Source organism: Rhinolophus ferrumequinum, chromosome 10 (assembly GCF_004115265.2).
Source record: "Rhinolophus ferrumequinum isolate MPI-CBG mRhiFer1 chromosome 10, mRhiFer1_v1.p, whole genome shotgun sequence".
NCBI lineage: Eukaryota > Metazoa > Chordata > Mammalia > Chiroptera > Rhinolophidae > Rhinolophus > Rhinolophus ferrumequinum.
In genome coordinates this window covers 90,805,875-90,820,746 of record NC_046293.1, presented here as the reverse complement: position 1 = coordinate 90,820,746, position 14,872 = coordinate 90,805,875, and the positions used below count along the sequence as shown (strand labels likewise).

Here is a 14,872-nt window from a genome sequence, read left to right as displayed (position 1 = left end):
ATGTGTCCGTCCAGAATTCTTCCTTACCCTGGCCTCTCCAAGCCCTTTTCCACGCTCTTACATGCTTGCCCCCACATCCGTTCCTGCTCCCTCACTGTAAGGAAGTGCGGGGCTCAGGCTACATTGTGGTTGAGGTGGCTCCTAGGAACATACTCCCAGGGCTCAGTTCTGTGTACAGGTGGATGGCATCAGGCTGCCCATCCACAGGTTGTCTAGTTTAAGCCGTTACTACCATCAGGCAGGTCGGAGTGGGTTAGGGGTAGGCAGAGGCCAAGTTCCAAGGCGCCAGCCAAGAAGCTATATCTAGGGGTGGGCATATGGAGAAGTGAGTCTAAACAAACCATGGGAAAAGACCAGACATAATGGGCGGAGGAGCGAAGGCAACTGGTGATTGGAGGCCTGCTCAGGCCACTTGGAGAATGGCCTGTTTGTCTAAGAGATCCTGTGACAGGCCTGGGCCCACGGGCAGTGGTGGGCAGACTCCCCTTGCAATTTAAACCCCAGAGCTCTTGCTTGTGTTTCTGTCAGACACCGTTCTTCCTTTTTCTCCTACAGATACCTGGGAAAGCTGTTTTCTCACCTGAGTTCCTATTTCCCAAGGTCAGTTATGCGTCATACATACTCTGCCAACTTTTGCCCAACTGAGTACGCAAACTCCTTTCAGTTTCTTAAAAACATTTTGCAATAATTGCAGGCAACTTTTGGTTCACTTGGGTGTGCCTTGTTTGTAATCTAGAATAGAGTTTTCTACCATGTTTCCCCGAAAATAAGACCCACCCCGAAAACAAGCCCCAGTTAAGTCTCAGCCAGACGGACGCATTTAGTACGTCATGACGATGTTCTAGAAGAAGAGGACATGACTGTATTTGAATAAATGTAGATTGTTGTACATGAAAAAACAAGACATCCCCTGAAAATAAGCCCCAATGGAGCAAAAAATTAATCTAAGACCCGGTCTTATACCGGGAAACACAGTACATAGGCCTTTAACTGATGTAGAGCAGCACTGCTGAGGATGGCGGCACGGCCACATTACACAGTCCCCACCCCTCCTGGCACAGTCCCCACAGGGCATAACTGGGCTGTGTCTGTGGGTGTGGCATGCCAGCTGAGCCTCTGTGAAAGGGCAGCCTGCCACCTCCCTTTGTGACCCGCTGAGTGTGCCTAACATTGCAGGGGACAGTAGCCCTATGTTTGTGCTTATCCAACACCAACAAACTTTCTTTTGTTAACCTTGAGCGCTTGAGACTGACTCAGTGGCCACTTGGAGATGCGCTCGGACAAATCCAGGACCCTCCCCGTCTTCTGAAATGCCCTCCTCTCTCCCTCTATCAATGCCATTCCTCATCCTACTCGTTTGAAGGCGAGGGCACATGAGGGTTGTGGACCTTGAGCGTGCAGCACAATCATCGGAGGCTTACAGACAGCTGGCGGCCCTACGCCCTCCCCCCTCAGAGTGTCTAGACAGTAGGTTTCAGAAGAGTCTGAGATTTTGCATTTTTTACTAGTTTAAAGGTAACACTGACAATTCTGGTCCAGGGGTCATACTTTGAGAACCACCAAGCTGGGGAAATAGACTGTGACATCTCTTTGAGTATGTATAAATAAATATTTGATTGTGCCATGCTTTCCTGAACACGCTCTCGAGAATGTAAGGAAAGCCTGGACCAAGATCATGGATAGGAGTAAACACAATAGAACCAATAGTGGATGTTTGGCCATAGTTTGCCTGAAAATGTAGATGGGACTGAGCATGATTTTTCACAGGCCTCTTCTTGACTCATGCTCCAAATTTCATCCAAGGAACAAAAATTACAAATAAAGAGAGTTTTCTGAGCACCAATAAAAAGTTATTATTAAACAAAATACTGAATAGCATATTAGTTTTCCATTGCTGATGTAAGAAATGACCACAAATAGAGCAACCTACACCCTCAGACACAAATTTGTTTCCTCACCATTTCTGTAGACCAGGTGGGGCTCAGCTGAGTCCTCTGCTTAACATGTTGCAAGGCCGAAATTAAGGGTCCTGATTGGAGACTCTGGAGACTAGTCTGCTTCTAATCTCACTCACATTGTTGGCCAGAGCCTGTTCCCTGAGGCTGTAGGACTGAGATACCCGTTTTCTTACAGTCTGTCAGCTGGGGGACAATCTGTGGTCCCAGCGGGTGCCTGCTTTCATTCTGTGAACGAAAAAGGGTCCACAAATGAACCTGACAAGCTCAGGGGAGGCCTGCATGGCGGGCCCTACGAACTCAAAGACCGAAATTAACCACATAGGATGGTCTGAACATAAAAATTCCTAATTAAAAACGGGTCATGGCAGGTAGTCACATCCTTGGCCTCTAGCTTCCTTGACAAAGGTCAATCTTTGCCTTAAGTGAGCCTGTCTATTGTCTTTTTTTCATCTAAGATAACATACCCTTAGAATGTCAGAGTCATCCCTTTTTCAGGGCACAGCCCACCACACCAGAGCACAAGACTACAAAACACTTCCTTGTTATCTTGTTCCCCAAATACCACCCCTATGTGCTGTAAAATGTTAATTATAACTATTCTGTACCCATCAATGCAAAACAACTATGTGTTTCTCTATTTTACTTTTTATCCCCACTTTGCTTTTTTCCACCCCCTTAATCTACCACCAATGGATTTCATGTAACCATCCTTACGTCTCCTCCTTTGATTCTAACATATAAAATAGCTGCCAAACTGCCATTCTCCTGACCATTTTCTTAATCTGTTGAGATTTTGCTTCCCAGCAATTGTCATCAGTTTGACTCAAATAAACTCATTAAAGTTCTCTGTAGGTTTGGACATTTCTTCAGTGGACACTTCCCAGGCTTTCCACATGGCCCCCTCCACCCCTCCAGCAGTAGCAACTGAGTCCCTCTAGCCCTTCAAATCCCTCTGCTTTCTTCTGCTGAATCTCTGACTCCAGCCAGAGAAAGTGCTGTCCTCATAAGGGGCCATGTGATCAGACTGGACCCACCCAGATAATCCAGGACGATCCCCTCATTTTAAGGTCTGTGACTTGAATGACATCGGCAAAGCTTCCTTTGCTATAAAACACATTATAGTCACACAGTCGAAGGATTAGGACGTGGACATCTTTAGGGAGCTATTCTGCCAAATAAATAATATGGTTGAAAAAGACTCAGAATAACAAAAATGTTTACAGAAAAGTCTTACTCTCATTCCCCGTCCTTTCCACCTGATTCCTCACCCATCCTACCAGCTAGCCACTACTTTTAGTTTCTTGTGTATTCTTCCAGAGTTGCTTTTTATAAACATAGTCATGCATGTGAATAGTATTCTTTCTTCTCCCTATTTACATTGAAGGTAGCATACTGTACACTTTTGTACTTTGTTTTTTTCTTTTTAAACTTAAATGTAGTTTGGAGACATTTTTCTTACAGTGCATAGAGAAAGATGTTTATCTATCTTTATAAAGCATAGCATTCCATAAATGGGTACTATAATTTGCTTGCCCTGTCTCCTATTGATGGACTGCTGGTCTGTTTCCCATATTCTGCCACATAATCAATAGCTTTCAGTGACTAACTTCATACAAACAACATTTCTTGCATGTGACCACTAATTTTTTTTTTTAATTCCAATATTTCTAAGGCCTAGTGACAAGTTGGCTTGGTGACAGTCTCTTACAGACACCCAGGCAGCTTGCCCGGGAAATAGAGGCATTAGTGTGAATTTGTGAATTTGAATCATTGTTGGACCTGGATAGTCTCAACTCCTCCAAAAGCATCTCAGCTTTTCTGTAGGACATCTGACCAGCCTGTATGCACTTCCCCTGCCCCCATAGTACACACTTCCAGGGGGTGCCATTAACCTCAAGTAGATGTGAATGGCACATCCTGAGGTTATGCCACCAGGAAGCGTAAGCTGCCACCCTGTCCCCACCCCACTTCGTCCTGCTGAGCTACTCTGACCAGAAGGAAATTCCATCTTGGGTCCTCCATTATTATTCCCTCTGGTGGGTGTTCATGCTCTTACCTAAAAGTGTCACTTCCTCTGACCCTTTGGAGGTCTCTGGCTCCCTGGCGAGTCCCTCCTTTCATATTTTCTCTGAGTTTCTTTCAGTTGTCTGGAGAAGATTCATAAACTGATTCTTCTTCACCTAAAATAGTAAACTCACATTACCGCAGGGCTTTGGGCACAAAAAGCACAGACATCAGCCTCTTGTCTTAAGCCAATTTCCTGTCCCATCCCCCACCTCGGTGAGCAGACATCTCATCTCTGCCCTTTACTATGGTGGTATCTTGGTTTTCTAACGTAATCTGTAATCCGTCTGGAAGACTGTTTGAGTTCTGAAACGTTGGAAAACAGCCGACAACTAGGCCTGAGGATCTTGCACTCAGCGGAAGCCGTGTGACATGTTTAACTTCTGAGGCGTGCTCGAAAACCGAAGCCTTTACTTCTGGGTTTACGGCGTTGGTAAACCGAAATGCTCATCAACGGAGCCGTTTGAAAACCGAGGTACTGCTGTATTTGGTTCTGTAGAGGCCTCACTTTCAGCTTCATTATGAGACAGAAATGACTGAAGAGCTCCTCAGGTGACCTGCTCAGCTCATTTCTTCAGATTCTCTCTGATGATTCACCAGCAATGAGTCTCCCCACCCCCAAAACAAAGCTCCACTATTACCACTGCAAATGACTCCAAAGGGGAGTCACTGCACACTCAGTGTCAGTCATCCAGGGAGGAGCAGTGTTGCTCCCTAACCCAGATCTGGAGGCTAGAGAAAAAGCAGACTGAGAAACAAAGGCAGGGCCTGGAAACTAGGAAGATCAGAGGACAAACAGTGAGATTAATGCAAATCTACATATCTTAAATCCATTGGAATGGATTTCCTGTCTCAGTGCATCAGATGGGGCAGGGCTCTAGACGGAAGTTAATATGCACCGGCACCTCCCAGCACCACAAAGTATCCTTTACGCACTTTACCACTGCCTTGCTTCCATCCTTCTTTAAACTTTCCACCTCAGGACTTTTGCACATGTTCTTCCTTGGCCTGGAATGCTTCTCCTGCTGGCTAACTTCTATCCATCCTTCAGAACTCATTTTTAATGTCATTTCCTATAGGAAACTCTCTTGCACCTCCCTGCTCTGGGTTGGGTCTCCTATGCTATTCTTAAATGTAATTATTTTCATATACATGAAAATGTATATGAAAATACATATGAAATGTATATGAAAATGTATATGAAAATACATTGTATACAGAGGGTGCAAAAAATCTATACACATTTTAAGAAACATCTCCTACATGTATACAGAGGGTGCAAAAAAATGTATACACATTTTAAGAAAGGAAAAAACTGTATTAAAATTGTAATACTCAATATATACCAATAACAAAAGATCAATACAACTCACATTTGACTTCTGCAAGTACAAGAGGAGCTCAAAGTGGTTACCATCAGCATCCAGACATTTCTGATCACAGTGAACTACTGCTTGAGCAACGTTAACCAAAGTGTCTACTTGTATCACTGCTCATGCTGTTTCAGTTTCTTCTAGAAGTATCGCCGGTGTAGCTGGTTTTCTATGGTATACCACATCCTTTTAGGTCCTCCATAGGTAGAAGTCAAGGTGTGTTAAGTCAGGAGACATTCTAGAATTTCAAATACCACTTCAAAATGGTATTGCTCCCTAAACGACAACTGTGCTTCTGCCATTTTCTTTGACTGTCCTGCCTGTCGCATGGTGACACTAGCATTCATTTGATTAATGCCATCTTTTGAGTGAACGTATTACTACACATCGCTACTGTAATTCTATTCAACTTTGAAAAGTAATACATAGATAACATCTCTTAAAATGTGTATACATTTTCTTTGGCACCCAAGTATAATTGGGTAATCATTTATCCATGCTCTGTCTCTCTCGATAGACAGCAAACTTCATGAGAGCAGGGGACACACCCATTACATTGCCTGGCATATGGGAGATCTCAATACATGGCTGGTGAATTAATGAATGAGTAGAAGGAAAGCGGAGGCAAAGAATCAATCATTGCGTCCTCAGTGAGCTCTTAATAAATACCAGCTTCTGGAAATGACAAAATAAAATTCAACATCGTCCCATGATCAGGAAATCTGCAGTTGAGCACATTCTCAGAAAGAAGAGTCAGGATTTGAGTATGAGAAATGCTGACGGGGGAGAAAGACAGGGCTGTGAAGGCAAAGAACTCCCCATTTGCTGAGTTACTGCCTTCAGTTTGTGAGGCAGTGTGTTCCTGTCCTAGTTTTGTCCCAGACGACCCCTTGGTTTTCTGTGTTCTTTCTACACGCTGACTTGCCCCTAGAACTTTTTATCAACTCTTCTGGGTTCTAGCATCCCCTTTCAGTCTTTTCCTTCTCTGCCCCAGTGGGTTTTTTATAATGCAGTGGAGCCCACCCCAGTTGGCCCCTTCCCTCCAGCCTGAGTCAGCTCATCACCCTGACAATAAATGGCACTTAAAGATTCATTATTTTCATTTGCATTTAGAAAGTAATCCTCTTGGCCCTGGGGCAATCACTTGTATTATGACTTTGAAAATATTTAAGGCCCCTGCATTTACATTTTAACACAGACCTTGCCAGGTTCCCATTTGGGGATGGAGTTACCCCAGATCTCTCCATTTGCATCAGGGCTAATGAAATGTTGCCTAGGAGGTTGCTGGGGCATACCTATAGTACAATTCCAGCTACAAATTGATGATGGTTAGCTGGAGGAGGCAGGTGCACACGGGCACACACAGCCCCCAAGCCCTGGCCTTGAGCCCACAGGTACAGGCCCCAACCTACTCACCATCCTGACTGAGACGCTGGGAAAATATTTGGAGGGTCTTTGCTAAGTCTTGGAAAGAAGGTCATAATTGTGGAGGCCATTCTAAGCCCTATTTGAGGGTGGTTTTGAAGACAGAGATGGCCCCATTCCCCATCTACCGACCTCCTCCTCTTGAACTGGTCTCTGGGGTAATTTGGTCTCAGCTCAGAACTTCCCAGTTTATCACTGTCCACAGATGGTTTTCATCTTGTGTGCCTCAGTTTCTCTATAAAACAGGGCTGGAAGCACATTACCTTTAGCATTTGGAGAGGGGAGTAAAGAGAATGTGGCCCTCAGGGGACAGGTGCCCACACGACGAGCAGGGCTGGTTTGGTGGGCTCAGCCAGTGCCTTTCTGATGCTTCTATTTAGGAAAGGCTACAGTCCCTGGTAATTGTTAAAAACAACAACAACAACAAACACAACAGGCCAAAAGGGAGTTACTTTCGCTAAACCACATCATGAAACCAAAGCTTAATAACTAACCTAATTGTCGTTTCAGCCTCCCCCAGGAGTGGAATTTTAAACCAATCAGTCTGGAATTCCATGGTCAGCCTTAGTGAGGTCATCTGCCTGAGAAGACCTCCTGACGCCCCCTACGGGAAGGTGTCCTTGCCTGAAATGATCCACTCTTAACTTCATAGTCTCACCCTCTCTCTGCCTAGAAAAACCTTCCATTTTGTACAACTCATCAGAGCACCCTTCTAGTTGCTAGAGGGCATGCTGCCCGATTCATGAATCGCTTAATAAAACCAATTAGATCTTCAAGTTTACTCACTGAATTTTCTCTAACGAGGCATTCCTTTCACCTCATGCTCTGTGAGCAGAGGACCCAGGCATTGTCTTGACAGGTGCAGTTCCTCCTTAGAAAGTTCCTCATTGAGTACCGAGAGATTCTGGGTGGTTGGTGAAAGCACAGGGGTTTGGAGACGGGCAGAACAGCTCTGATTATGTTTTATAAGAGTTTGTTTGAGCCAGAGTGGCAACATAGCCGGGGAGCAATGTCTCAGATGCCCCGGAGGATAACAGTTTTGCAGCTTCTTTCATGCATTTGAAATTAAGGAGGGGATGTAAGGAGATTACGTGGAAGTGGGAAAAAGCAAGACAGTCATGGGATTACAGGATACTTAAGGTTATATGCTGTCTCTTGAGGGGTCTGAAAGGGTGGTCAGGAATTAGAAGGAGGGTTCTGAAAGGGGGCATTTCAAAGGTGTGTTAACCTGGATGCACAGAAACAAAGGACAGGGTTGTTTGAAGCAAAGATAAGCCTTTGCTACAGAAGTTACATGCCTGGGACGTGACTACCCACCGTGGCCTGCCCAGTTGGGAACTTAGGATCAGATCACCCTGTGACGTTACTTTCCATAGCACCTCTTTTTCATCCAAGCGTTTATATGCAGAACTCTGCTCAGCTGGCCTTTGCTGACCTCCTGATGCCCCTCCCCAGTAAACACCCCAGGGCAGCGGGGAGCTGGACGGCCCCACGGGCAGCCAAGGGCGCTGCTCAGGGGCACGCCGAACCTCTCCTCCTTTACGAGGCCGCCACCAACTTCCTCCCTGACTCCCGAGGAACTTGGGTCTTTTGACGCGTGTAGATATATGTAGGTAGCCATATATTGGTGTTTCACTTTTTCACATGCACCTGCTTTTGGCAATGCAGTGGTTTTCAGCCTTGGCTGCACATAAGAATCACTAGGGAAGCTTTAAAAAAACAACAACCAAGTCCCAAGCCCAGGGACTCTGACTTAATTAGTCTGGGGTGGGGCTAAGACGTCAGTGGCTTATAAAAACTTTCCTGTACTGTGCAGTCCAGGCTGAGACTTGAGGGCTGGGACCAGCATTCAGCGGGGCTTTCTTCAGTCTGTGTGGATGGAAGGGTTAGTCACAGGGTCCTTTGCAAAGCAAGTGGCCTGAGGGCTCATACCGGCCCCTGGGCAATCCTAGGGGGAAGGGCAAATAGGAGTGTCCCGTAAGAAGGTGGTGAGGGCATGTGTGGCGGGACTGTCAGCTTGTTCACTCCTGGAGCCACCAGGAAGGTGCTTCTAGGAGGTGTATGACGCACACACTGCCTCCTGCTCCTCTGTGTGAGGAGATTGAGGTCCCACACGCAGTCCCTCCTCCTCTGAATGATCCTTTGTGTGCTTTGTTTCTGTTTCACACTCCACCTGTTTTCTCTTCTCTTCCTAGGCGGCTTTAAACAAAGGGCAGGTTTAGTGTACTGGTCCCAGCTCAGCCACTTACTGTGTGACTTGGATCGAGCTTACCATCTTCTCTTACTTGAGGTTCCTCATCTGTCAGACAGGGATGAAACACTTGCCCACCTCCTAAGGTCACCATGGGGATTACATGAAACGGTTGGTGCCCACTGGAAAGGCTCGGGGGATGTCTGCTATGGCTGCTGTTTTTACCTGGTTCCACCTCTTGGTAGCTGCAGAACTGACTATACAGGCTGGTTTTTGAATCCCTGTGGCCTCAGTGTCCATATCTTATGCAAGACAGACAATAATAGGTCCTTTGCAGAGTTGGAAGGCGTTAGTAGGTTAGGGGCAGAGCACAAAGGAGGCGGTCAAGAGCATGGGATCCTCTGCTTCCCACTCCTCCCTCATCTCAACCTCATTCTTCTAGCCCCTCACCTCTCTGTCTCTAAGTCTTCTCTCCTTGCTCAGGCTCCTGCCTTGATCCTCCTGAATCGTCATAGATTGGGAGGCTCTGGATAGAGTTTTTGGGATTAAGGATGCGATAGATGGAGAACAGGGATAAGGAAATGCACTTTACGGGTAAAAGACCTGCTTAAACCAGAGTAACAAAGAGCCATCAATGAACACTTCCGGGCCGGCCTGGTGGCTCAGGCGGTTGGAGCTCCATGCTCCTAAATCTTGCCGAAGGCCAGTTCAACAACTAGAGTCCTGCAAGGGATGGTGGGCAGCGCCCCCTGCAACTAAGATTGAACACGGCACCTTGAGCTGAGCTGCCGCTGAGCTCCTGGATGGCTCAGTTGGTTGGAGCGCGTCCTCTCAACTACAAGGTTGCCGTTTCGACTCCGCAATGGATGGTGGGCTGCGCCCCTTGCAACTAGCAACAGCAACTGGACCTGGAGCTGAGCTGCGCCCTCCACAACTAAGACTGAAAGGACAACAACTTGACTTGGAAAAAAGTCCTGGAAGTACACACTGTTCCCCAATAAAGTCCTGTTCCCCTTCCCCAATAAAATCTTTTAAAAAAAAAAAAAATGAACACTTCCAAATACCCTGTTCCTATGCTACTTCAGTGACAAGAACTGAAGCCTGAAAGAAGTTAGGGAAACTATGCAGCTTCTTTCATTCATTCATTTCTTCATCCACTGAACAAACATTGATGGAATAGTTACAGTGTGCAGGCACAGTGCTTGGGGAACAAGAGGGGAACAAGATGGTCTCTTATATCAGACAGAGCATCCTCCTGGTAGAAACACACAAGTACTTGGAAGGTTTCAATATGGCATGTTAGTGCTAAAAGAGGTGTAACAGAGTGAAATGCTGGCCTCTCTGACTCCATTTTGTTGAAGCCTGCTTTGTTCCCATGGCCCTTGTTTGTTGAACAAGGCCATGCTTAGCCTGACATGTAGCATTAGAGGAATTCCGCTTGCTGCTTGAGTTTTACAAAAACATAGCGTTATTGGAAACTGCCTCTCCCAAGGAGATAAGGGAAATATACATGATTTAACCTTGTGAGCAGACTCACATCAACTAGAGTGAACAGAGCAAGAACAAAGCAATCTTCTTTGGACCCCTGCTGGTGCCCAGCTGTTTGCAGTCGTCAATCAACCTCCAATTCCCACCTTCCTTGATATAAAAGAAGCCTGAATTCTGTACTTTCTTAAAATGGTTCTTTAGGATGCTAGTTCACCATTTTCTTGGCTCGCTGGCTTTCCAAGTTGTTTTCCTTGCACTGACACCTTGTCACTCAACTCATTGGCTGGCAAGCAGGATGAGTTTGGACTCAGTTACAGAGGCTGCTGAGCACGGGAGCCCCTGACCTGGTCTTTGCCCTGGGAGAGGGATCAAGACTTCTGAGAGTAAAAGAAGTCCAAGCTGAGATTGGAGTTGGCTAGGTGAAGGGAGAATGAAAAAGTTTTCCGGGCTCAGAACATATGAACATGTGAAAAGGCTTGCGGCCAGAAGGAGCTTGTTTGGGGAATGACAGAGAATTCAGTATGATGAGCTGGCGATTGTGGGTGAGCAATAAGGCTAGTGAGCTGTCATGGGGGACGTATGGAGGCTCTTTAGAAGAAAGTGACATGATCTGAGTTGCTTTACTAAAGTTTCTCCTCCAGAGAGAATAAAATCCTGGAAGGGATTGTGCTTTACAGACACATAAGATGGAATTCTTGGTATATAGGCAGTGCTCAGTTGGGTGGGTAGTTAAGTTTGAAAGGCAGCTGGTCCTTTTCTTTCCCTGCTCAAGAATAACCCAGAAACCATCAGACCAGGAAGTGTGACCCGTCCTGCAGTTGCCCTGTCAACATGTGGTAATAAAAGTCCTTCAACCCAAGAAGGCTAAGGTCGCCATGTCTGCAGGAGAGGAAATGTTGGCCGAAATGTGCACAATCACACTAGAGGCCATTTCTTGTCTTTGGATCCTAAACCCACCTTGAAGGTCTTAAGATGCAGATATGGGCATGATTGATGATGAATCCCTGAACAAGCCAGAGGAAAGGACCAGAATATGGGCTCACGAGGTATAACAGGTGTAACAAAGAAAAAGGCCCTGACCACTCCCCCCAAAAAATAATAAAAATAAGAATGGAACAAAGGTAAACGTTGCAAGACATTCTGGTCTCATTTACCTCTTCCGTATTACACCAGGTTAAGAAGACCCAAATGACTACAACCTGAAACAAACACTCACAATTTTCTTTTATTCCATATTTTCATATTCATTCATCCATTCATTCCTGCCTGCCTGCAGCAGCAGATGTTTTGGGGTGTCTGCTCTGAGTCAGGCACTGTGTAGAACATGACAGTGATAGCAGCTTTCAATTTCAAATAGAGGCATAGGTGAAACAATTGTGGAGATGCATAAACATAGAATTACAAATTGTGATTCTATGGAAAATAAGAAAATAAGAAAGGGATGTCATGAAAAGTGTAACAGAGGGACTAAATTTACATTGGAGAGTGTTCATTGAAAGCTTCCCTGAGGAAGAAATATTCACCTTGGGGGCTGAGGGATAGATAATATAGGAGGAGTTAGCCTGCAAAAGGAGGGGAAAGACCATTCCAGGCAACAGGAATTACACTGAAAACTTTAGAGTGCAAGGGTTCACTACATCGGAGGTACCAGAAGGTTTGTCAGTGGACCATAGGAAACAGGTGGGGAGCGAGATGGTTCCAAGACCACATGAAGCATGGCCTAGCGGCCAACAGAGTTTTAGATTTTCCTCTTACTATAGTGGGTAGGCTTTGAAAGTTTTTCAGCAGAAAGGGACAAGAAGGACATGCCGAGATTTGTGGTTTTAGATCTGGAGAATAAATCGAAAGGGGACAAAGTTGTTTTTCCTTGTTACCTGCTTGTTCCTTCTGATTCCTCTTACTTAAAAAAATTAATCTTAAACTCTTGATGAGGAAAGTCCTAATTCCTCTATATTTTCCGTTTTGGATATCTTCTTGTTTACTAAACGGATGACCTTTTCACTTTTTTGGAGATGACAAGGAGCCCAGAGGTTCCACCTGTTTAGGAGCAGCAGAAGTGGAAGTGCCAGGGGATTTGTGGGTATATTGGGAGCAAAAAGCCTTGAAAGGGGGGCTGGGAAAGAAAGGGGTGCATAGCAGGTATGTAGACCATGTATGCAACAGAGAAGTCACTGGGACAGCCTCATGTCTTAATTAGTCTGGCCCGGGTGACAAATTGCGTTACTTCTGATAATATGTAGTAATGGCTGAGATTTACTGAGAACTTCCTCTGCTCTTTTTAATTCTCACAATGGACCCTGTGGATCTTGCGAAAGAAGATGCGTACTAAAGAAGGGCTCCTGGTGGCTAACTGGGCTCAAATTAAAAAAAAATAAAAAAGAGTCTAGCAGCTGTCTCTACACAGGGGCCTCTAATGCAAACTGCACTTCAGGGAGAAGCCTGCACTGAGCAGCCCGCCTTCTGCTCTGTGTTCCTGCCAGCCCTTATAAAGGAATTCCTGGAATTGTATTTCAACCAAGAGGACTGAGACTTTCCCTGTCCAATAGGAGCTGTGCAACTATAACCCAATCAGCATCTTCACCAACCAATCAGAGGACTCCATTCTGGCCAATCAGGACAGTCTTTCAGCTGTCCTGATTGGTCAGAATGGAGCCACTCTCCATTCTGATTGGCCAATCAGGGCCAATCAAACAGTGAGGATTTGGAGTCCTCATTTGCATGAGGTTGGACCAATTAGGGAACAGGGGCAGGGACTTTTCTTTATATATAAGCCAGCTCCCCTGTGGCTCTGGCAACCATTTTCCCTTTCCACCGAAAACTGAAGACTTAGTTTCCGTGGCTGGGCTGGAGTTGAAACACCCATGCTATCTTGCTAGAGCAGAGTGGAGCAGGCAGAGCAGAGCTCACTAGTGCAGGTGGAGCACACCAGAGCAGAGCAGGGATGCCTCGCCCCAGGTCCACCTCACAGCCGTGTTGTTCCACAGCCGTGCTATATCGTATTTGAACTGTTTGCACTGACTAAAGTTTCCTTCTCACCACACACCAAATTGGGGATTCCTGTTAGCATTGAATTGGCACCAACAATCATTGGTCGACAACCCTATAGAGGAGGTGCTTCTCCCTTACTGTCCTGCCTCCACATCCCTGATTTCTCCTCCTAAAACATTTACCTTATATTATGTTATTTTACCCTCTGTCCAGGGGGTTGCCCCCACCACACTTTACAATGGCATTTTGAGGAGGAGTACACTTCCCCAAAATTCATGAGTGGATTTTAGAGTGCCTCTTTGTGGTACTTGCTGTCCAAAAGCATATTTTGGACCCCACAAAGACGGCGTACACAAACACATACCCTGCCCCCAGATAAGCATAAATCCACACATGCACATAAACACAGAAATGTGTTATGACCTCCCAACCCACAAACAGAGCAGGACACCAACACACACATGCATGTAAACACACACAGTTGAGCTTACTTGCTGCCTTGGCCCTGGCAGGTCCCATCTCCCCTGCCTCTCTTCAGAGTCCTGTTCAACATGAGACTGGAAGGAAATGAAACCCGACTTGATAGGAAGTGAAACACAATGGTGAGCTTTTTTCTCCTGCTTCTGACACAGCTGTTAGGGGGACTAAGCTAACAGTCTACAATTTCTGGAGCTGCTCAGAGGTAACAGGGATGCCGTGGGGTGGGGGTCTGGGTAGAGCACTGGGCTTGTCAGGTTACTGAGGGTAGCTGAACATTGGGTGCTTGGCCCTCTCTGGCCCTCACCTTTCCGTGGGAGGGAAGAAACATAGGATTTCTCCCCAACAGATTTTTGAAAATGGTTGTGGGCTCAAGGACATTTACTCAGAATCACAGATGCTTATGGTCTGTTCCTAGTTTGGAAACAAAGTATTTTTATAGGGTTTTCATTCACCCTCCTTTCAAAGTAAAGAAACATTTCAGAGAGAGAAACAGAGAGAGAGAGAAGATGAAGTAAATATAGGAATAAGGGATGTTTTTTCCCTGTGCTTGACCAAGCTGGACCTGACCAGTATTAGATAAATTTTGTCTGGCAGGCCAAGAAAAATCCCCAGATGCTGGGCCACAAGAATACTTCTGGGGTCTTTAGAGAGGATGGGGTGGAGATTTTGGAACTTGGTGGCCTGTTATGTGTCACTAGGGAGAAAGGGACAAGGGTCTGGGGCCATTGAGTGGAGGATGCAGCTGCGTGTAGAGGGAATGGTAATGTGAATATCACTGTCCTCTTGTCCTAGAGGTTTCAGTTGCAGGCAAATACTGTAGTCTGAGGAGAGATTTAAGGACTTAATGAAGTTAAGGGGTTCTTCAGAAGTCTAACTCTCTGATTCCGGGCTACAGCCCCTACCTT

The 14,872-nt window shown here is 45.8% G+C and overlaps 1 protein-coding gene across 1 annotated transcript in view; it reads left to right on the top strand.

Annotated features, from left to right (window-relative positions):
• ADA2 (adenosine deaminase 2) overlaps positions 1-14,872 on the top strand; it is a 62,804-nt gene that overhangs the window by 22,206 nt on the left and 25,726 nt on the right. Inside the window, 1 exon segment of the mRNA XM_033118102.1 lies at positions 556-600. The gene's annotated coding sequence lies outside the window, so the exon portion shown is untranslated.